Source organism: Phyllostomus hastatus, unplaced genomic scaffold (genome assembly GCF_019186645.2).
Source record: "Phyllostomus hastatus isolate PE091 unplaced genomic scaffold, TTU_PhHast_1.1 phas_contig_84, whole genome shotgun sequence".
Classification (NCBI taxonomy): Eukaryota; Metazoa; Chordata; class Mammalia; order Chiroptera; family Phyllostomidae; genus Phyllostomus; species Phyllostomus hastatus.
The window spans coordinates 3,272,341-3,297,597 of NW_025333969.1; the positions used below are offsets into that span (position 1 = coordinate 3,272,341).

Here is a 25,257-nt window from a genome sequence, read left to right on the forward strand (position 1 = left end):
ACTGTAAGCCCTGTTACTACTAAGAGATAAGCTGGCAAGTGCTCAATATTTACAATGAATAAAATTAAGAGTAAAAGCAATGATAAATACTGAAATCTTGAAATCCATCTTTACAGGAAAAAAAATCCATGAATTTAAGAGGGGAGAATGTGTAAGCAATGAAGTTACAGAAATGGTATAATACTGTAAAAGCATTTATTGTGGAGCCACTGAGAGTGTGATTGCCTTAAATGTGTCATATAGGTAAGAAACCCTCTAGCAATGATTGTTTCAAAGCCCAGAAACTAATATTCCTGCATATGTTCAGACATATTATTAGACATTTTCTGCTCAGCACAGCAAACATTTCATTGTGCTGACAGTGTTTATGCTTGGGAAGAGTTTATTGGTAACTCCTTGGAATCCATCTATGACTTAGAGGACAGGGGAAAAATAGGACTCAGTAATTTTGCTGTGGAACATGTTCACAAAAAAATAATAATAAATAAATAAATAGATCAAAAATTGTTCTCTTTCCTACCCCAAATGTTACTTCTTGGTTTTTACCCCCAGTTCATGGTCTTGGTGGAAAGGAAAATAAATAAGCTTGTCAATCAGATGAACCACAGTCCCCACTACCCACTACTATTGTGCTGTTGGAAGTTACATAAATTTGAAGCATCAGTGTCCTCATTTACAAATCCCAAGCCTTGATTGAGAGTCTTGGAGTTAGCTTGTGAATAAATGCTCACCTGTTCCACACCTTATTTTCTTTTGCATCCATACATCCTTGCTCCTAAATTTGCTTCTCTTGTAGTGTATTTTTCTCCCTAGTTTCTTGTCTGAAGCTGTCAAGTTTTTACATGACCTCTTCATACTCTATCCCACCCATCCTACTTCACTACTCCACCCCAAACACACAAACACACACAGATTCTGTGACTAGCAAATAATAGTATTATTGCTAGTAATAGTATTATTGCTACCTTCCTTCTTTGAAAAAAGGTAAATTGTTTTAAAGATGGAAATCTGAGCAAAGCCAGTCAGGTCAGTAGGTTCTTATTCTACAGTTCTTTTCATTTTGGCATGATGAAAGTCCAGATCAGCCTCTTCTTGGTGGTTGACAGTATATAGTAGAAAACTGAGTGACAACATTTTCAGCCATGAGAAGAAAGCTTGTCTTCATTTGTGTGTGTGTGTGTGTGTGTGTGTGTGTGTGTGTGTAGAGAGAGAGAGAGAACGTGCGCTTAGGTGCAGCCTGCAGGAGGAAAAACTGAAATGGAGAGAATCCTGACAGTATTTGCGTGGCTGGTTCCTGTTGTTCCCAAGACTTGGTTGAACTACTGAACTCTGTGAGGGCTGGTTGTTTAACTATATTAGATTCTGTGAGATACCACAAGATATTTCCAGGACAACCCCCATCTTGTTCAGGCAAGTTCAAGTCGGAATTCTGTTATTTTCATCTAATGGAATCATTCTATAAACAAATAAAGAAACAACAACAGCAAAAAGAAATAGAAACACCTTCTCCTTAGAATCTACAGTTAAAGTATTTAAAAACTCATAATTGTCAAATTCAGATGAGAATGCAGTAGGAGGGATCTTGGGGAAATGTAAGAATATATGACACTTTGAGCACATCTTTAATAAGCCTCACATAGACCTTTGTATTGAAATGTTAATAAACTTAATTTACTAATGAAAATGTTGGCTAGAAATTCATTCCATTAAGGTCAATCAAAAAAAGAAGACAATATTGTATTTTAGTAGAGAAAATGAATACTTGATTATGGGAAAACCTAACATCACTAGGATGACAAAAAAATAAGGAATACCTACAGGACTGCCTTGGGGTTGGTTCACTCTGGTTCAATAAACACTGTGATTAAAATAACTCATCTGTAAAGTAGACATTCTAAATAAAAGATGCATAATCCCAATTTGCTTATTTTAAAAGGGCAGGCTTATGAGCATAATTTCCAAATTCTTTAAGCAGTTCATTTCAGCTGGTGCTTTTTTTTTGTCTCTATTTGATATAAGCTGATCACTTAAGACATGAACCCAGAAAAAAACTAGTGTAGAGCTACCAAAGTGAAAAGACTGCATTAAGTTTGAGAGCTACATCGTCTCATATTTTATTCAAATTGTTCAGAGATAATCACTTTGAGCACATACCTGTCTTCTAAAATCCTAAATATGGATAGTGGAGGAGTAGGTGGAAGCTACGCTAACCTCTTTCCAGGACCAATCTGGAACTACAACAAAATGGTAGAGAAATCAGTCTGAATAACAAACTGAACACTAACCAGAGAGAAGCCTTATAACCAAGGACAGACAGAAGAAACCACTTTACCACAAGGAGACTGGTAGAGAGGACAGAGGAGGTGTGAGAGAGCTATCTGGGCTCCCATGGGCAGCAGCTGAAGCTCCAGAGGGACGATATTTCAGTGGCTAGGCAGTTCTCCCTGAGAAGTATAGGGTCTAAACCCTAAGCTAGGTTCCTCAGCCTACAGCACCAGAGATGTAAAGGAACCCAGATAACATACAGCTGTGCAAAGCAACAGAGTTTTTGACTTCCAGGAGAGAGGTAGAGGCTCAGACAGCCTCTTAAAGAGCCAGCACACAAAATTTTGTTTGCAGCCCCTTACCCTGGGCTCTAACAGAGGGAAGGCAGAGTGAATTAAAGACACTTAAGGACAGTCTGTGGTTGGTGGCTCCAGGGAGAGAACTGAAGGAACGACTGCCAGGATTCCTGTGTTAAGTCATTTCCCATACTGCAGAAGCCATCTTTCTCAGGCAGAGCACTCCTCTCCAAGTGAAATCAGCCTAAGGGAATGCAATAGCCCTGCCCACAGAAAGTACCCAGTGGTGCTTAAGCCAGGCAGCTGATTAAAACTTAAGGCTACATCACAGATCAGGTTAACAACAAATACAGAAAATGTAAAGAAGCAGCCCAAATGTGAAGACAAAGATGCAGACTCCAAATGAAAAAAAAAAAAAAACAACAACAACAAGAGAAATCTCCAGAACAAGAAATAGATGGAATGGAGGACAGAAATTTATCAGAGAGTTTAGAAAAATTATTATAAGGATTAATAGTCTAACAATAAAATGGCACTGAATATGTATCTATCAATAATCACCCTAAGTGTAAATGGCTTTAATATTTAGACCAAAAGACATACAGTAGCTAAATGGATGAGAAAATAAGAACCATATATATGCTGTCTCCCAGACACCCACCACGAATCAAAAGATACACAGAAACTAAATGTAATGGGATTGAAAAAGATACTTCATGCAAATGAAAAGGAAAAAAAAAGCTGGAATAGCAGTACTTATGTCTAACAAAATAGACTTTAAAACAAAGGCTGTATAATAAGAGACAGAGAAGGACGCTACATAATAATAAAGGGGACAATCCAACAAAAGCATAGAACACTAGCAAACATTTACACACCCAACATAGGAGCACCTAAATAAGTGAAGAAAGTCTTGATGGACATAATGGGCAAGACCAGCAGAAATACAATCATAGTAAGGGATATTAACACCACATTGATTTCAATGGATAGATTTTCTACACAGAAAATCAACAAAGAGTTGGCAGCTCTAAATGACACACTAAATCAAAGGGATTTAATTGATATTTTCAGAGCATTTCATCCCAAAGCAGCAGAATATTCATATTTTTCAAATTCACATGGAATGTTTTCTAGGGTAGACCACATGATAAGATACAAAACATGTTTCAATAAATTTAAGAAGATTGAAATTATATCAAGCATCTTCTCTGAACACAATGCTATGAAATAGAAAACAATCACAAGAAGAACACTGCAAAACACAAGAGACAGAAGCTAAATAACATGTTTTTAAGCAATGAATGAGTCAACAACAAGATTAAGGAAGAAAACATACAATACCTGGAAACAAATGAAAATGAGGACACAACCATCTAAAATCTGGTAGACACTGTGAAAGTAATCCTAAGAGAAAAATTCATAGCATTATAGGACTATATCAGAAAAAGAAAGAGAGAAGGAGAAAGAAAGAGAGAAAGAACAAGCTCAAATAAACAATCTAAATAAAAATTTAAAGGAGCTTGAAAAAGAACAACAAAAAATCCCAAAGTGAGTAGAAGGAAGGAAATAATAGAGATCACAGTAGAAAGGAGTGAAATAGCATTTAAAAAAAAGATACAAAACATCAAAGAATCCAAGAGTTGGTTCTTTGAAAAGATAAATGATAAATGAGATTGACAAAGTTTTATCCAGACTCATCAAGAAAAAAAGAGAAAGGACCTAAGTAAATAAAATTAAAAATGGAAGAGGAGAAATAACAACTGACAACAAAGAGATATAAAAGTTTGTAAGAAAATATTATGAACAACTATATGCCAACAAACTGGACAACCTGGATGAAACAGGTAAATTCCTAGAAACATAGGGTCTTCCAAAACAAAGTCAGGAAGAATCAGAGTATCTGAATAGACAGATTACACCTAATGAAATTGTAGTAGTAATCAAAAAACTCAACAAACAAAAGCCCTGGACTGGGTGGCTTTACAGGTGAATTTTATCAAACATTCTGAGAGAACTAACACTTCTTCTCAAAGTATTTCATAAAATTCAAGAGCAAGGGAGGCTCTAAAACCCATTTTACTTGGACAGCATTATCCTAGTTCCAATACCAGATAAAGATGCTACAGAGAAAACAAAATCACACACACACACACATACACCAATATTCTTGGTGATCAGATGCAGAAATCATCAACAAAATATTAGCAAACTTAATACAACAATTCACCAAAATGATTATACAACATGATCAAGTGGTATTTATTGTGGGAATGCAAGGTTGGTACAATATTTGCAAATCAATAAATGATAAGCAACATAAAAATGAAGGATAAAAACCACACAATTATATCAATAGATGAGAAAAAGCATTTGATTAAATCCAGCTCCCATTTACACTAAAAACTCTTAGCAAAGTGGGAACAGAGGGAACGTACCTAAACACAATAAAGGCCATATATGACAAACCCACTGCCAGCATCATACTCAAAGGGCAAAAACTACAAGTGTTCCCCTTAAGGGCAGAAACAAGACAGGGTTGTCTACTTTCACATCCCTTATTCAACATAGTACTGGAAGTCCTAGCCACAACAATCAGACAAGAAGAAGAAATAAAATGCATCCATATCTGAAAGGGAGAAGTAAAACTGTCATTATTTTCAGATAACAAGATACTGTATATAGAGGACCCCACAGATTCCACCAAGAAACTACTAGAACTGATCAATGAATTCAGCAAAGTATTAGGACACAAAATTAATATCCAGAAATCAGTTTCATTTTTAAAAAACATTTTATTTATTTATTTTTAGAGAGAGGGAAGGAAAGGAGAAAGAGAGGGAGAGAAACATCAATGTGTGGTTACCTCTCTTGCACCTCCTGCTGGGGATCCAGCCCACAACCCAGGCATGTGTCATCACTGGGAATCAAACTGATGACTCTTTGATTCATGGGCCCATGCTCAATCCACTGATTTACACCAGCAAGGGCCAGTTTCATTTTTATATGCCAACAACAAACTAAGAGAGAAATGAAGAAAAACAATCACATTCACAATTGCTACAAATAGAATAAAGTGTGTAGGAATAAGCCTAACCAAGGTTGTAAAAGACTTGTGCTTGGAAAATTATAAGACACTGAAGAAAGAAATTTAAGAAGATACAAATGAGTGGAAGCACATACCATGTCCATGGAGAGGAAGAAAAAAACATCATTAAATGTCCATACTACTCAAAGCAATCTATAGATTTGAGCAATACCTATCAAGTATCTGATGACATATTTTTCAGAACTAGAACAAGTATTTCAAAAATTTATTCAGGACCACAGAAGGGCCTGCATAGGAACAGAAATTCTGAGAAAGAAAAACAAAGTTGAAAGAATCACACTACCTAATATCAAGCTCTAGTATAAAGTCATAGTAATCAAAACAGAATGGTACTGGCATAGAAACAGACACATAGATCAATGGAAGAGAATAGAGAGCTCATAAATAAACCCACAACTTTATAGTCAATTAATATTCAACAGGGGAAGCCAGCATAGACCATGGGCTAAAGATAGTCTATTCAATAAATGGTGTTGGGAAAATCAGATGGATACATGCAGAAAAATGAAACTAGACCACCTTCTTATGCCACACATAAGAATGAATTCAAAATGAATTAAAGACTTAAATGTCAGACCCAAAACCATAAGAATCCTAGAAGAAAACAGGCAGCAAAATCTCAGACATTGCTCATAGCAATATGTTGTCTGATGTACCTCCCTAGGCAAGAGAAAAATAAACTGGGGCTACATCAAACTAAAAAGGTTTTGCACAGCAAAGGAAATCATCAACAAAATAAAAAGACAACCCACAGAATTAGAGAACATATTCACCAATCCATCTAAAAAGGGGTTAATATCCAAAATTTAAAATGAACTTACAAAACTTAATATAAAAAAACAAACAACCCAGTTAAAAAGTGGGCATTGGACCTGAGTAGACACTTCTCCAAAGGGGACATACACATGGCCAATAGACATATGAAAAGATGCTCAATGTCACTAATCATCAGTGAAACATAAATTAAAACTACATAAGATATCTCATACCTGTTAGAATGACTATCATCAATAAATCAATAAACAATCAATGCTGGCAAAGATGTGGAGAAATAGGAGTCCTTCGCACTGTTGGTGGGAATGCAGATAGGTTGAACCACTTCAGAAAACAGTTTGGGGATACCTCAGAAACGTAAAAATGGACCTGCCTTTTGACCCAGCAATCATTCTGGGAATATATCTAAAGGAACCCAAAACACTAATTCAAAAGAACATAAGCACCCCATATGTTCACTACAGCATTATTTTCAATAGCCAAGATATGGAAGCAGCCCAAGTGTCCATCAATAGATGAGTCGAGAAAACAACTATGGGACATTTACATAATAGAATACTACTTGGCCATAAAAAAGAGGAAAATTTTACCCTTTGCAACAGTATGAATGGATCTAGAGAACATTATGCTAAATGAAACAAGCTGATCAGAGAAAGACAAATACCATATGATTTCACTCATAGGTGGAATTTAATGATCAAACTGAACTACAAGGAAAATGGAACAGACTCATAGATGGAGAGTAGGATGACAGCTAGTGAGGGGTGGGGTTAAGGTATGGAGTGACTGAGCGAAAAGGAAAAAGGACTCATGGACACGGACACAGTATGATGATTGGTGGAGGATAAGGGTTTAAGGGGACTAAATGGCAATATAAAAATACAGTAAATATTAAAAGAAATAAATAAAAATAAAATCTTAACATTTCATATGTAACTGGGTCTGAATAGTTATGGCATCTTTTTGTGTACAATGCTTAACAAAGAATAATTTTGGCATGAACACAACAGTTTTTTCACACTTCTCAGGAACAATAGCAAACAAGTAATGTTTATGTGTCAGTGAACACTTAGGGAGCAAGACAGACAACCTGGAAGCTGTGCACCTCTTTATAAAGGCAGAGTGTGCATTCTGAAGAGAAATAAATGAAAAAGTTGAAGGAGACATAGAAAAAAGTTAGGAATTAAAGGGGAAAAAACAATATAACAGGGACGAAAGTTATATACAAATTTCATATAAGAATTTATATTTCTTCCCCTCCCCCCAAATAAACATTTTTTCCAAAAGAGAGAGACCATTGATAGTTGAGGCTGTGGAAAGAAGAGTTCTCCGCAGTGGTCCACAGACCTCATTAGTGCTCACCATTCAGCCTTCACAGGTATGTGGTTCTGGCTTTACTGTTGTTTTTGTGAAGTGCTGGATTATTCACAAGAAAATATGAAGAGATAAAATGCTTCTCTTTAAAGGTTGATGCACAGCCAAGACACTCTTCAAGGAAAGAAAATAATTTTATAAGTTATGAAGAGATTAAGCCACTTGGAAGACTAGAGGCAAACATTTTTGGGAATTTAAACCTGAGTCCAGTTTCAAGCATCCTGGGAAGCACAATTTTTCCCTCTTGGCATTTTGGATAACAGAAGGGCTCCTGAAGTTCCCCTTGAAAAAGATCAGAGTGGTTATTTCCCTCAGATAGTTTTAGGTTTAGCTGAGACCCAGCATGAACTTCCAGCTGAAGTGAGTCCTCAGAAAAGCAATAGTAAAGCAATGAGATTCAAGATATTTCTGGAAAAATGAATTTTGCCATTTTGTTTATAATTTAAATTTTTTATAGAAGAATGTGAATTTTTGCCTTTCCTTAAACAAAAATCAGATTATAGAGCAATAGTCATAGCAAATTTCATGACTTTATATGCCAAGTTTATATTCTGAGTTCAATTTTCTCTCCTGAATTCCAGACTCATAAATTCAGCTGTCTGCTTCACAACTCTACTTGAGTGTCTAAGAAATATTTCCAAAATGTGTCCAAATCTAAATTTGTGAACTCCTACTCTAACAGGGTAGGTCAGAGCATGGGTCTCTGGAAAGTAGGGCAACCCCACTATCCCCCCAAATCCTGCAAAAAAAAGCAGTGAGGGGATGGGGAAGAGTGCCACAGAACAGAAAGCACAGGGTATGAGGTACATTGCATAACAAAGGCACATTAACAGCCCAAGACTTCCTGAAGGGAGGAGCTGTGAAAGAAGGCTGATGCTCAGGGTATATTGTGAATGTGACTGTGACAAAGTGCTCTGGCATAGTGATTTAGCAGAGTGATTCATGACATAGCCAGGTGGGAAGTTGATTTGGTGCCTGTGTGAGCTGGGGGGACTGGATGCCCACCCTGGGTACCTGTGCATGGCTGGGAACTTCTTGTTCTGACTAAAGATGGAAGCTGAAAGAGGGTCAAATACACTGGGGAGTTGACAAAAGTGGTGGATACTAAAACACCATTGGAAGAGCCAGATGTTTGGCCACTCAGGAAGTTCTGAGTCACGCCTTTAAAACTGGAGGTCATGAAAAAATACAAGGGTCGGTCTGTGGGTCTGTCTGTAGGGGCTGGAGGTCTTGAGGCCCATTGTAAATATCTTCAGCGCCCTTCCACAACAGAAGACAGTGACAGAGCTAAAAGCACTGCAGGGCACCTGTCTGGCAAAGAACAGAGACACACTGGTGAACTGATGGCTGGAGTAAACGCAGGTCCAGAGGAAAAAAAATGACACTGCAAGGACTCAGGCTGGTGCACACAGACTTGTGAGAGATGCTTAGAGCTGAACTGTAACTAGGAATGCTGAGCTGCAGACTTCTGCATTTCTAAAGGACAGTACTTTTGAATAGCAGGTTCTGAAACTGGTCTGGTTTGGCAGAGGGAGGCAGGACTCCTCACTTATGGGTGTTTTTAAAGGGAGCAGTACTTAATGACAGAAAGGCTCATGCTCATTCCCTCTCTCTCTCTCTCCCCACCCCAGCCCATCCCCACATGTCTGATACAGAGAAGTCACTTTCTTGGTACTGAAGATCTTGGTACAGGACTTTGGAGTTTCTCCCTCTGGTTTTTTGGCATTTAGACATTCTGGGCCTCTGGTCCTGCTCCCCAGACAGAAGCACTTGTGGGACCAGGTGATGTGGGGCCCACCAGGGCCTTAGACCCCATGGAAGATGGATCCTATGTTGTATGTATAAAAATAATATCATATTGTCTATCAAATATACTTTGAAAAAAAAAAGACATCTGCCAAAAATGGATTTCTGAATTGGCCTGAGATAGGTCTTTTTCCTTGTAGCAAGATTGTAGTAAAACTGAAAAAAAATCAATAGTTCTATGGTATTTGTAATTTTTAAGGGAATTTAACCTATTGAGAATAAGTCTTATAAATTCCAATTTTAAAAGTATAAAATAACTAGTTTAGACCTTAAAAATATCCTGTAGTAGAATGTCTCAGATTAAGTTCACTATGGTTAAATGTTAAATTTCTGAATATTTAAGTTTTATAAATATTTGTGGCATTCTGTTTTATTAATGCAATGAATTGAACTACTTCAAAAGTAAATAAAACTTATAAATGTAGTTTAAAACATTTAAAGGCACTTAAATAACTAAATCCACAAATGGGATTAAGCATGTTTTCAAAGTCCTCTAGCCCTGATTACTAATACTTCCTGGACTTAATAAAATACAGTATATAAGCTGAATTTAATTAAATAAGAAATAAACCTTTTTAAAAGCAGAGTTCTGAATTCATAATTTTAAAAATCTAGTATCACTCTTTGAAACTAAAAGCAAACTTTCCCAATAAAAAAAAGTCATCCTTTGTGGGCATCCCGTTACCATCAAAACTTGCTTTGGCTCATGATTCAGACCATAAGCCCTGCCCACCCCCACTCTGAAGGGGTGCTGCACTGCTCTCCATGCTCTGCATGAGGACTAGGAGCTTTTCCTCTGGCAGTGACTTCCATTTATTAAACCTAAAGCTGTCAATGTTACCAGTTTCTCTGCTTTTGTGTGTCTCTTTGTCACCTTAGTGGGTGCTTTTTGGTGAAAATAAAATTTTAGGTTCAATCTGTTAACCAAATTCTCCTCCAAAATGTCTGAAACTTCTTTAAATAGTATTTAGGTGACTCTGTCTATTCCAATATATCCAAACTTAAATTTTATTTTATTTTTCTTAATTTGTGAGTATTAAGGTAAGTGCATCACCTTCTTTTTTTTGCATTATTTTAAAAATATTTGATGGCTATTTTTAAAAATGTTTTCTAAGGATTTCCTCTTGTTGTACACATTGTCGCAATGGCTTTTCCATTGTTTCCCTGTTATGCTTTTTTGCTATTCATGCTACCTATGAAGGTCATTGCCATTGATGTAGTGGGTGTCATTTCCAAAACTTAAAATTATATATCTGCTTTGACCTAGACATTCTAATTCTTATAATAATGCTCCAGAAACACTTTCTTTACATATGAAGGTATATATAAAATTATTATCATTAGAAGTTTAAAATTTTCTATTATTTTAGAAATGGTTGATAAATTATGGCACATTCACAATATAGATTGCTGTGAGGCAATTAAAATGAATATGGACATTGATATGTAAGGATAGTAGAAGCTTCTCCATGTATAATATATTTTTAAGGACAAAAGCACACTCTAGAGTAATATGTTTAGCCTCTGCTTTTGGTGTCCTTTGTTTCATAGAAAGAATAAGTCTGTTAGCATATAAACCAAATTAATAATCTGTTATAGAAGTTAACTGTTGAAATAAAAGCATCATATCAGTCTCCGTATACTTCTCGATTTGTCATGGTTTTTACAATAAAACTGGAAGAAAATATGTACATGAGATTATATTCATATTTTATTTTGTTTTAAACAACAAAGAGGAACTCAGTCCACTTAGGAAATGTTCTCTAAGAAGAGATAATCATGCTACCCCAAGAAACATTCTCTGTGCAGGGCCAAGACCAACTGAACACGAGAAGTATTCCAGGAGAATGAGTCTCTTTCAATGCATAAATCTACTGAGGTTCAGTTTACTACCTGGTCACCAGCTGGGGCAGGGGGAACATTCAACTCAGGTCTAACTGACTACCTTCTACCTCCCTTATTAAACTCTAGAAGTAAGACTCAATGGGTGGTGCCTTGGCTCTTTGGAACTAAGCTAGTCTGGTGATATACTCCTAATGATCACCTTTCATTTGGCTCTCTATCCATCCATGTAATTTTAAAAGCTACCCGTAAAAATTAAAAGTTTCTTTTGCCTAAGAAAATGCACAATGGTTAACTGTGTGTGCCTAAGTGTCTGTCCTTCTAGTGGCTATTTAGATATTTTTACGGTGTAGACACATGTACACACCCAAAAATCCTCAACTTGAACTCATCTATGAGGGAGTCATCTGTTAAAACAAAAATCAGCCTCAAAAATACTCAGTGTATTTATATGAACATTTATACAAATATTTTCCTCAGTATAAAATTTCTTTCTTCTCCAGTTTCCATGGTAGATTAAAATAAATAGAACATCTATTGTAGCCTTTGAAATTCACAAATGTTCAGATAACTTGTTATCTATAAATGAGTCTGAATGTATGCTCAACTATATTGCTCCTATAAAAAGTTATTTTCTTTTTTAAAGAATCTTCATCCTTTTTTTATACAGTTGAAGGTCAATTTCAATTTCTGTATCCTTTCCTTAGAGAGAAAAGAACAAAACATTTCAATAGTCTTCAAAACACAAGCTGAGTAATGTAAGCCTTTAATGAAGCTCTTATATTGAAAATCATTTAGGTTGCCTTCCTTTGTCTGTTTGCTTTAATTAGCAGCTGACTGAATTGATCTTGTTTTAGTCAGATAGCTTTTCTGAACACTTTTGGAATCTATTTCTATGCCTCTCTATTCTAACAATTACCATAATCCCATTTTGCCCCACAGTTGGATTTTCATTATAATTGAAATTTGTTGTAATTACAGCAGATGCAGACACTAAGGAATTAAGTAAATAAAAAAGAAAGTGTTAGAAGTCAGTCCCTAAATTTTCCAGGGTCTAGTCCACAGCAGGGTGTCAATTGTCAATTGTTGCTGAGATAATGGACAAAGCAATGGTGGTCAAATAAGTTTTCTGTGCACATCAGCAGCCCTGATAGAACTTCAGGGGTTCAAGACAGAACTGGGCACCCACAGTGTGCTATCCTGCCTGCCCAAACATTGGTAGCCAATGGACAGGAAAAGGGAAAGATTCTCTCTCTACTCTTTGGCAAACCTAAAGCTTATGATTGAGAGATGCCCAGTGCTCTTCAGAGGATGTCTCTTCAAAGTAGAGAATGTTTTGAATCAAGAATTTCTCAGTGTTATCATGAATCCAATAGCAAATCATTGTTATCTAGCTACCTAAGATTCAAAGATGCATATTGCCTTTTCCCAAATAATAAATCACTGTGTTTTCTTCAAATCACAGGGGAAGAGAACTTTATCACTTTGACTAAATAAGGTGGAATCAAATTTCTGTAATTAATCCATTTGTCTTAGTGGCCTAGAAGTGATTCATAGGAATGAAAACATACAATGCCATGCACTGATAGGCTCTGGCCTTTAACGGAGGAAAATCTGGTGTGGTGTTTGTACTTTATACTGGTTAGGTAAAAGACTTTATGAACTTTGAAATAGATTTTTTTAGTGTTACATAGATGGTATTTTAATGTTTACGTTGAGACTAATTAGCAAATGCAGGCAGTAGAGCTTTCCAGGATATCAGAATAGTCATATTCTTAAGTTTTAGGTCACTACTTACATTCAATTATAAATTAGAACAATTCTATTATCTGGATCAGTGCTTCTCAAATTTTGGCTGAAATGTAGACCCTGATAAAGTAGGTCTGGGGTGGAACCTGAGGTTCTGGATTTATGCAAACTTCCTGGAGATGCCAGTGCTGCTGGTCCTCACACTGCAGTGAATATCCTACAGAGATTGTTCAGGGGAGGTGGAAAATGTGAAGCTCCCCTCCTTTTTGGTTTCTTATTGCAAATGTTTCTGTTGTTTTTATATTAAAATATTATAGTTTTCTGGTGTCAGAATTTAATGCAATGCACGAACAATATGCTAGTTTTGTCCAGAGTAACCTTGAAGACATTGGTGTAAACCTTCTCATGTCTTTCCTGTGTATTCATAGAAACAAGAAAATTTTATTTGGGGAAGGCTATCACAGCCCAGTGTCATTACATCTGTTCAGGCTTCTGCAGGCAGAGAAGCATAGGGGAGGGCACTGTTACACTTAAATCTACTTAAACCAGACAAGCTTAGGAACATCTGTTTGCCACACGTCCTTTCTACTGCTTAATAATGAAGCAAGAACAGATAAATTGGTAAATATGATAACTAAACAATGTCATACTATAGAAAGTGGTAGCACTAACTATGCATTTACTTTGCTTTCTTATTTGTAGGGATACACAGAGTCCTCAAATTTGAAATTAAAAAAGTTATACTTATTTTTTAATGCTTCTGAGTAAATCTTATTAAAATAACTGTTATGCAAGACAAAGTATTCAAATTTTTACAGGTTGGCAACTATATATCTCCATGAATGAGGGTTTTCTAAACATTTAAAAAACAAAAAAAGATAGCCACATAAAATTGATGTTGAGACTAAGGTATGTCTGCAATCTGTAAACCCTTGGTCAATGCCTTTTATTGCTTTCATAGACCAAGTTTAGAAGTATTTAATTTGATTTTCAAATATTGATTTTGCCTGCTATGGATAGTCCTATGATGTTATTTAGTAGAATAAAATTATTTTATTGCCAAAAAACACCACACATATATTAGCCAAGGAGGCAAGTTACAATTAGGTTGATCAATCTCCTTAGAGGTTCTATTAACCAGACTTCTTCCAAGGTTTTATTTTCCAGTGAGATGAGTAGTGTCTACTCTGGCCCTGGCTTCTGTGGGCACTGCCATGGCCTCTAGATCCCACAAATAATGTGAATAGACATGGCACCAGCAGAGGCAGGATTGCCCATCATACTGACCCATTTGATCCAAAGAACAAACTTATAATGTTCTTTCATTTTTCACTTTAAAGGTCATGCAATACAACTAAACTTGAGCTGGTGTTTGAGAACCAGAAGCTTAGGCTTTCCTTTTTGAGCTCAGGGACTTTGCTATGACAGAGTGAGGGTTGGTCTGGTACCATCCTTTTGTGTTCCACTTAAGGTATAGTGTTGGGTTCCTTCACTGGGGTGACAGAGTGCATTCAGATAACCCATATGTCAGGTTAGAGAGACCCAACTTCAGTCTCAGTTTTGACATTTTCTAGCTCATGTGACATCTGGCGTTAATTATTCCCTTCCAAGTTTTAATTTTATTTTCAGTAAAATCAAGAAAATCTCCAAACTATTCAAGTGCTAAACTCAGTTAGCTACTCAGCTTGTGCATGCAGTTCTGGCATTTCCATTCTCTGTTGCTAACCTCAGGAACTTGTAAGAAAGGTTACATTTCATTTTTCCTCATTTAAGTTCCATCATTTCCTGTCTACTTGAATGGCACACCTGACTTCCTGGTGGAAACTGAGCAGCTACTGCTCTGTGTTAAAGATCTGTATCCGGGGCATGAAATTTGGGGCGTGAGAGGTGTGGCAGCAGAGACCAGAACTGGACTCAGTGGCCACGCAATGCCTTGTGACAGAATTGCTGACAGCCTATCTGCTGCTAATAACACTCGTGTCAGCCAATCAACACATTCATTGGCCCCTGACCTTGCATCTGGAAAGGGTTTTGAATTTGATTTGAGCCAATGTGCCATGACTCTCGCAATGGACACTGTGGAGAACACATGCAAGAAAAAAGTACACTAAAGTCTACCTTATATAATTATAATTTTTCTTTCAACTTATTTAGATTTTTTATTATTAAACATAAAAGTATGAAAAAATGAAGTTTAAAAGGTTTTCATATTAATGACCAGCTGAACATAGCTTCAACTCCTTAATAGTTAAGGAGTAGTTACATTTATATTAGTCCTAAAACTATCTCAGCCCTTTGAAGTTAACCAAGAGGCTGATGTGCCCTCACTGAAAATGAGTTTCACATCCTGTCTTAGGTCAAGGAGAAAACATGGGATGGGCTCACAGAATTCAAGTAAAAGCTGATAACTCCAACCACTAGGGAGAACAGGGCCTTTAGGAAAAGCTGAGCTTGAGCACTTGAATATAACTGGGGGCTTGCTCCTCCCAGGCCAGGCCTTTGTTTCTTTGTGCATTGACTTCACTCACTCCACCTGTATCCTATCTTCCCACCTGTTGTAAGGAATATGGCTGCCAGTTTCTAAATTCTGCAACCTAAGTCTTCTTCTATTAAAAAAATATACTTCCTCTCTACTCTAAGTTTGGGACTCCCTGGAAGGGGCCAGCTTAGCCCATCTTGATGGATCAGACCTCCCAATTGCAGGTCAGGAATTATGTAAGAATGCAATGCAAACTCCCACAGAAACAGGAGTGGGGAATGGAGATAGGAACGAACAATCTTAGATAACAGCAGAAGTGAGGGCTTAGACATAAAATCATACATGGCATCTAAAGCACTGCCCTTGGTTCTCATTTTAACCCACTAATCTGTACATCCTTGGATTCATTATCTTTCACCTTTGTGTGAAAACCCTTCCTGTCATTTTAGGGACAGCTTAAATTATAGCTTAAAATGAATACTTGGTAAGCCTACACTATTGTGTCTCTTCTCAAAATTAATCCACACCAAAAATATTAGTCCTTAACTATTCATCACTGCACTTTTATTTGGTGTAATTGAATGGCATGTTGGCAATCAATTTTTAGAGGACTGAGAGCACCTTTCACTTTTTTATTTTACTTTTTCCATATATGGATGAGAAAAATAGCTGTCACTCATCCTGCTTTTCTCCTTTCTATGTCTGTGGCAGACACCATTATTCAGTCACTGCAGTCTTTCTCCTGCGAAACTGAACTTCTGTGGAATCCCTCAGAATACTCTATGAAGCCAGCATCACAAGCGCCGTGATGGGTTCAGAAATCATAGCCTATTTGCCACCTCTAGAGTGTTAGAAAGTAAATGATCAATTGTGCTACTTATTTTTTCTTCCTGGATTTCCCCAAAATATTTATATATGGGAAATAATGTTAACCTCTACCATCTATTAAATGTTACACTTAATGTGCTAGACTTACTTACTGCTAGGCTATCAAAACAATTATTTCAGCTAATCATTAGAATGACCCTATAAGACAGCAATCATTATCTCTAGGGAAGTAAGGGTTATAAATTAAGTTGCTTATTTAAGATCACAGAAGTTTAAAAGGCAGCTGTAAATCCAGGTATGTACAAATCAAAACAAGTATCTTGGGCATTAGAATGATAAGTGGAAAAAAGACAGAAGAATTACCTTGATGGATAAATGTTTGTTTTGTTGAGAAGACGAAAGGGAAGGCTAATGTTGACTTATGACCCCCTAGTTCTCTTCCATGCTATTTTTTTAAGCCATTTTGTCTAAACTACTGACCAGCTCCTGGGTGATTACTCTATTCCCTGTATTCGATGTTAGCTTTTCTAAGTATCATATGAATTGAGTTGTCTGTGGAAAGAAAGAATTCATGATCACATATATTTGTAAAATTGTGACCTTCTAATTAATTCCCCTCCTGTACAGGTTAACAGGTCATGTGAATGACAACTGCAAACAAACAAACACATACACAATGAGTAATCCTGCAGCAAAGAAACCCATTTAATGTTAAATTTATCCGGCATTTCTCAAATTTATATGAGCGAAGGAATCATTTTACACAAAATATCATTAGCATTAGACAGATCTAGTAGGTTAGTTCCCCACTGTGTAGAAAAAATTTGTATGAGGCTATATATTTTTAAAAGATTGTATTTATTTATTTTTTAGACAGAGGGGAGGGGAGGGAGAAAGAGAGGGAAAGAAATATCAAGGTGTGGTTGCCTCTCACACGCCCCCTCCTGGGGACCTGGCCTGCAATCCAGGCATGCGCCCTGACTGTGAGTAGAACCAGTGGCCCTTCGGTTCACAGGCTGGAACTCAATCCATTGAGCCACACCATCTTGGACTATATAAGGCTATATTATGATGAGCTCAATTAGGATTATTTTTTATTTTTGTTTTTTTTAATTATTGTATTTTTTCATTACCATTTACCTCCTGTAACCCTCTTCTACCTCAACACTGCCCCCCTCCCATAATCACCACACTGTTATCCCTGTCCATGAGTCTTTTTGTTTTTCTTCAATCCCAGAAATTTTGTTATTTAAGTCTTCTGACACAATATTTGTGAAATATTAAACCACAGATGTCCTGGTGTTTGCTAAGATGCAGAATCTAAATCTTCATCTCAGATCCCTTACTCAGACTTGTAGGGTCCAGAAATGTACATTTTAAGAGTTTTCCACGTGATTTTCATGGACTCTAAAATCAGAAACTACTACCCCTTAAGGTTGGGTTCCAATCATAGATTGCTTTTAACCCATTGGTAGCATTAAAAATTGTTCTAGGTTAATATCTGTAGTCTGGTGTGTGTCTTTATTTGAGGCCATTTTTATCCATTCTGGTGAAGTCAACCAGCTGTTCCAGAGGCACTTTAGATGGCCTTTACCTGGGAAAGTATTGACTAATCTGTTATCCTTACTTTCCTAGAAATAGTGAGTGCTGTCTTATTGGGTTATTTTAGTGATTACCTAAAATAATTGTTGTGATGGCTTAGCACTAAGCCTAGGGTTGGGCTCTAAATATGGCAAGCACTGATATCCAATCCTGCAGACTCCCAGGACCACAAGTTCCCAGAACAGTGACTCAAGCAGAGAAATCTCACAAGAGGTTGGTTTGTACTCCAGTTTATATATTTCCTTTGAAAGCTGTGAGTTACAGAGGGCCCAATATTTCCACCTGATTGACAAACAATGTTCCCATGCTTTAGATAAGTTTCATCAGGTTGAAAAATATTAGAAGCTGTCAGTTAAACTTGAAATCAAGACATGATAGTTCCAGGATTTCTAGATTTAATGCCACTACTTCCTGACAGACTGACTGATTTAAACTACACTAGTTAGTGAACTCACCCATGTTTTGTGTCCTAACAGGGTACTCTGATGTCAAAGAACTTTTACATCAAGTTCTTTGAATTTGGGCAGACAGTTTTTAGAAATCTGTCAATAACTCTAATATGTACTATGATATTTGGAATAAAAAATGGAGATTATTTTCTTAAAAATTTACTAACCAAAGTCTTATTGATAGTTTATAATTAAATTATAAGTACACATTTGCTCAAAATAAGTCTATGTACAAGGTCATTTTGAAGTGGTCAACAGACAGAGCAAAAGAATACTTGGAAGTAATAAGGTTATCTTCTTAAGTAATATAACGTTTCTGACATTTTAAACTAGTAACAGTTAAATCACTTGTCTGTCAGGATATTCAAAGAAATTAAGACAAACAATGATCAGCCTTTCTTTTCTGATGTGAATGTGTTTGGGGAAGGAGTACTATGAAAGGTAGAGACCAGGGTCATCCACAGCCTGGGCTGCTAGGAGTAGTATTATATTTCCTTACCAGGTTGTCATTCTGAGACCCAAACCTAATCTTAAGAATTACTCCAGAAACAGTCCCATGTTGGTTAGGAGAAAAATGTTAGCTCCATGAAGACTGGCCAAGGCAGAGTGTATGCTCCTGAATTATCTAAGAGGATAGTCTCTAGCCACATGACTAACTCTAAATTTATTAAAATAAATAAAATAAAATAAAATAAAATAAAACAAAATAATAAAATAAAATAAAATAAAATAAAAAGAAATTATGACTTTCTTAGCCAAAATATCCACATTTCGAATTCTCAATAGCTGCTAGTTACTGGGTGTCAGGCAGCATAAAGGAGATCATTTCTATCATTACACAGTGATTAGTGCTGGCCCAATCCAATTAATATTCGATTTCTGGAAGCAAACACTTATGTTATAATGTTACGAGCTTCATCCATTCCTAGGAAGCAGTAGTCAGACCCACAGTGACCCTCCTCTCTGACAACAGGAGTAAAGAAATGCAGGGTGTGCATTTAATGCCATTTCTATCTCTTTTCATGTGATGTTATACTGGAGAAATGACTTCTTTTTTAAGTGCCTGAAATTAAAGAGGTCTTAATTCGGTTTTTCAGCTACAATTAGCTTTAGCATTTGATTTCATTATTTATGATTTAGTTTCTTACCAACTTACTTTTTTTTAATACATTCTTCCTTTAGAAATGCTAGCATTAATCCAGGCATAGTCCAGCCTGGCATAGACACTGTGTGTATCTTCAAGATTATTCATTAAGGCCTAATAGATGTTGAGTTTAACTTTGAAAGACCAATATTTTTCTTTTATTCCCAAGTTGTTTGGGGCCCCATTAACTTCTCATAACAAATATTTGCTAACTATATAATATTGGAAAACTGATTTAACACCCACACATACAGTTCTTTTGTTTGTAAAATGGAAATAGGTCATTTTAAACATTCTAATATTGTTCTCCACATCTCTGAATTAGCAGAGGGAAAGCCCAGCATAGTACCTGACTCTTGTCTGAAACCTACCAAAAGTAGGTGACTCTGGTTAGCATATAGTACACAAAATATAAGGTATAACCTCACAGAGAATGAAAAAAAATCACCTTCTGTATACTTAGTTTTTAAAAAGAGAATTTATTTACTTTAATCTTTATAGTATTTCTTTACATTACCAGTGTGTCCCCTTATATGCCCTCCCCCAGCAATCACCACACTGTTTTTGTCCATGTCCATTTCCTTTTTTGCTCTATCTCTGCCCTCCACCACTAGCTGTCATTTTGCTCTCCATCTATGAGTCTGTCCACATTTTTCTCGTTAGTTCAGCTTGTTCATTAGATTCCACATGTGAGTGAAATCAAATGGTATTTGTCTTTCTATGAGTGACTTATTTCACTTAACACAATGTTCTCCAGATCCATCCATACTGTTGCAAAAGGTAAAATTTTCTTCTTTTTGTATGGCCAAGTCATATTCTATTATGTAAATGTCCCATAGTTGTTTTATTGACTCATCTATTGATGGACACTTGGGCTGCTTCCATATCTTGGCTATTGAAAATAATGCTGTAGTGAACATATGGGGTGCTTATATTCTTTTGTACTAGTGTTATGGGTTCCTTCCAATATATTCTCAGCAGGGGGGTCGCTGAATCAAAAGGCAGATACATTCTTAATCTTTGAGGTATTTCCAAACTGCTTTCCATGGTGGCTGCACCAGGCTGCATCCCCTCAACAGTGCAAAAGGATCCCCCTTTCTCCACATCCTCACTGGCATTTGTTTGTTGATTGATTAATGATAGCCATTATGAGAAGTATAAGATTGTATTTGATTATGGTATTAATTTTCATTTCTCTGATGATTAGTGACATTAAGAATCTTTTCAGATATCTATTGGCCATCTGTACATCCTCTTTGTAGAAGTGTCTATTCAGGTTTGTCTTTTTGGTGTTGAGTTTTATAAGCACTTTGTAAATTTTGGATATTACTCCCTTATCAGATATCATTGGTAAATATGTTCTTCCATTCTGTGGGTTGTCTTTTATTTTGTTGATAATTTCCTTTACTGTGCAGAAACCTTTTAGTTTGATGTAGTCCCATTTGTTTATTTGTCCTTTGTTTCCTTTGCCTGGGGAGAGATATCTGATAAAAAATTGCTAAGAACAATGTCTGAAATTTTGCTGCCTATATTTTCTTCTAGGATTTTTATGGTTTCAGGTCTAACATTTAAGTCTTTGATCCATTTTGAATTTATTCTTGTGTGGGGTGTAAGAAGGTAGTCTAGTTTCATTTTTCTGCATGTATCCATCCAATTTTCCCAACACCATTTATTGAATAGGCTATCTTTAGCCCACTGTACATACTTGCTTCCTCTGTTGAATATTAATTCTTTAATTTATGGGCTCTCTATTCTGTTTCATTGATCTTTGTGTCTGTTTTCATGCCAGGTCCATGTTATTTTGCTTACTATGTCCTTATATTAGAGCTTGACATTAGAAGTGTGATTCCTCCAAATGTGGTTTTCCTCAGGATCACTGTTGCTATGTGGGGCTATTAGTGGTTCCAAGTAAATTTTTGAAATATTTGTTTTAGTTTGATGAGCTATGTCTTGGGATCTTGATAGGAATTGGGTTTAATCTGTAAATTGCTTTGGGTAGTATGGACAATTTAATGATGTTAATTCTTCCTTTCCATGAACAGGGTGTGTACTTCCATTTATTTATATCTTCTTCAATTTCTTTCTTCAGTGTCCTTTAATTTTCTAATTACAGGTCTCTCTTTTACAATCTTGGTTAGGTTTATTCTTAGGTATTTTATTCTTTTCAACTCCATGTCCCCCCATTCACAATACAGATTAGGCAAAGGGCCTGGGCTGAGGTGTATATTGGGTGGATTTACTCTGCCTTCTCTTCCTGTACTGTCAGTGTAAGAACACAGCCACACAGTGCTTACAAAGAGGATTTAGATGGTGTTTGGAAAAATCTGGAGGTAGCTCTCTATGTTAGAAGACACTAGAGAATGTGACATAATCAAATGATGTATCGGTTTCTGCCATGTACTTTTGAAAAAAATGTATAAAGATATTGGTGACAAAGTATGGATATATATGATCCCAATGCTGCTGTTTGGGCTCATGGGAGACATTTGCTCTTCTTCAATTATTCCACCTTCCAATGAATAGCTGACATGTTTACAGACATATTGCTACTCACCAGAAACAATTTTTGTTCCACTCTTAGTAGGTCAATAATGACAAGTTTTCCCGATTTAGTCTCCAGGAACTGCTTAGAGCTCACAGAATCCACAGGGTGAACACTGAGATGCTCTTACCAGGAAACTGCTGACATCCTCTCAAAACCACTGAAGAGATTTTGTGTGCTTCTCTTGATTTGCCTCCTCTTTAGCCACACTTTCTCTTCCTGAGCTACCCCAGTTTTTCTTATAGCACAAGATTATAATAAGAGTAATGTGTTGACATTCTTCCTTCCACTGCAATATTTATAGATGACATTGCTCAAATACATTGCTGTGGTTTGCTTGTCTAATTTTATGATGCTCTTGCTAACCAAACAGACTCTTGCTCACTGGTGCTCACAGAAGGAGCACTTCACACCATGTGAATGGTGACAGCTGGCACCAGCTGCTCCTCTCAGGCACTCTTGCCAATGAAATAGAGAGCTAACTGGTATGAACAACATTGGAAAGTTTTCAAGATGAGAAAGAGGTGAAGGGCTTTAATTCCCAAATCTTGGACAGCAATCAATAAAGTTTGGAATGTGCAACAGTGTTAAAGATTCTCAAGTTCATTCCATATCTTGAAGCAGTACTGTATCCAACTCCAAGAAGTGTGTTGCATTTCACAAGCTTCACATGTAGTTCATCCCAGTTACTAAGAGCAAATATTCTGAAGGTTTAAATTATTCAACAAATAATTGCAAAAAAAAATTCTCTCAAGTGAATGTATTGAGAACTTTCTCTGGGAGGGCAAAATGAAGATTCAAAGCAGGTATCAGCCATGATTGGGAGCAAAATGAAACAGAGAAGGAAAGTGCCAGAGTAAATAAGGAAGATAATTGTGAACATTACCAGCAGTCAGGAGACTTCACAGAGTCGGTAGAATTCAAACTGGCCCTTGAAAGATGGGCAGAATTTGAGCAAAAAAAAAAAAAACTGGGAAGGAAACTTAGAAAGTAAAGTAGCAACAAGGGCTTGAAGGCAGCAATGAATGAGGCTGGTTGCTGTGGGGCAGGCTGTGGTACATTTGGGAAATAAGTTTCCAGTACTATTCCCATTTGTGTTTGCTGCCAAGATGCAGCTCAGATGTAGCTTCAAGCTCCTCAGTGCCATGATGCCATGAGCTTCTTTGTGCACAATGTCTGGTTTATTGTCTGGCTCACTTGCTATTGAGCTTTTTGAAGACAGAGAAAAATATATATATTCTATATATACACATATATTATCATACACACAGACACACATGCACATATATACATAGGAACATAGCAGAAAATCAGCAAATGCGTGTAGACAGAATGATGAATTAATGTAGTAGGAGACAAAGGTAGATACTAAAGGTGGATAGGAAGGAAGAGGTCATGGGAGACCTTAAAAGGCAAGCTGGGGGATTTGGATTCTCACGTTTAATGACTCAGGCTCCATCATGCACTGGAGAATATGTGAAATGCATGTATAGACTCTGAATTTCACCATAAGTAGAGTTGCAATAAAATATACATTTTAGAAAGTGGGAAAGAGACATGAGGCAAATTGTTACTACAAGAGTAGTTCTCAGCTATTTTATTTCCCTATCTAAAAAGTCATTTAGATTTAGAATAATTCTTTCAAGAGAAGTTGTATTATGAATTCACTGTGATGTGGAGAATAAAGTAGTTGCAAGTGAAAATTTTAACGTAGTCAGGAGCTCATCCTTCGGACCTCTTCATATGGGTCCCTACACCACTCTGCAAGTGTGGGTTCAAAGAAAATCCATCATGGAACCCCAAGATTTCAGAGCTATGGGTATGTATGTGCCTTGCTCTTGGTCAAGGCTCAGTTTTCCTCTACCTCTCAGATATTTCAGATGTTGAGGAATTATTTCACATCCATGGAAATTGCAGTTATATTTATTATTCTCCTTACTATTTGCTTGAGTCCCTGGCAATCAGGTGATCTCATTTTCCCCAGGTGTATCTTCTCACATAAATCCCAAAGTTAACATAAGTAAGTGTAATAATTGAAATGATCTTTAACATGCACATTTCTGCTGTCACTTTCTAAGTCTCTAAATTCACCAAACTGCCACCTAAAATATCATTTCCACCTTTACACTGGTGTTTGCTTTGGTGTTTGCCATGTCCATAGACATGGACTTTTCTCCTTGTATTTTTCTAAGTATATGTGTACATATACACATATACATATATACACATACATACATACATATGTATATGTGTATGAGACACATGTGTATACATATACACATATACATATAATATCAGGAATGCACTACTAGGAATAAACTCTTTATCCATTGAAGGGTAGTGGTGGTAGGGAGGGAGATCAGCAAGGAGATGTTATTAATGGCAGACAGAATAATTCCCAGCACACTTGTGTTTTGGGAAAATGTGGAAATTTGTTTTTAGTTAAAATCCCATGTAGCAAGCCTCTTACCGCTAAAGGAAGTAGAATTTTTCATTCTTATCCCCTGCACTCTCACACCAGACAGTGAGTTCAGCAGAAGATGCACAGGCAAGAGGCTGAGATCAGATTAAGCAGCCAGAAGTGTAGGAGACACTGGGAAGTCCAATCTTCTGAGACATTCATTGATCAAAATTGCAGGGGCCACAGAACCCCTATGTTTGTTAGCAGAGAATGAGGCCACATCCCCCATCTTGCCATACTGTTCCAAGTCCATATAAGCCAGCCTTTCTCTCATATTTTCTTCTAGTACTCTGTTTATTTTATTCATGCCAAAATTCAGGAACTTATATGTTTACTTCCATCATTATTTGGTCAAAATCTGTGTCCCTCAACTGAGCTTTCTGAAATCTGAGATAGTCTACGGTGTTCAGCACACAACTATATCCTCAGCTCCTACCCAGCACCTGACACACAGAGATGGTCCAAATACAAGGGACAGATGAAAGAATAAATAAAGGAACAAATAAATAAATGAATCAATGCCCCATAATAGTAAAA

At 36.6% G+C, this 25,257-nt stretch overlaps 1 protein-coding gene and 1 non-coding gene across 2 annotated transcripts in view; both read right to left on the reverse strand.

Moving 5' to 3' along the window:
* The window catches only part of CNTNAP5 (contactin associated protein family member 5), a 958,268-nt gene that overhangs the window by 377,898 nt on the left and 555,113 nt on the right, over positions 1-25,257 (reverse strand). The window lies entirely within an intron of this gene.
* LOC123826636 lies at positions 21,888-22,020 on the reverse strand. Its single transcript, XR_006787100.1, has one exon. It is a non-coding gene; the product is annotated as a small nucleolar RNA SNORA51 (small nucleolar RNA).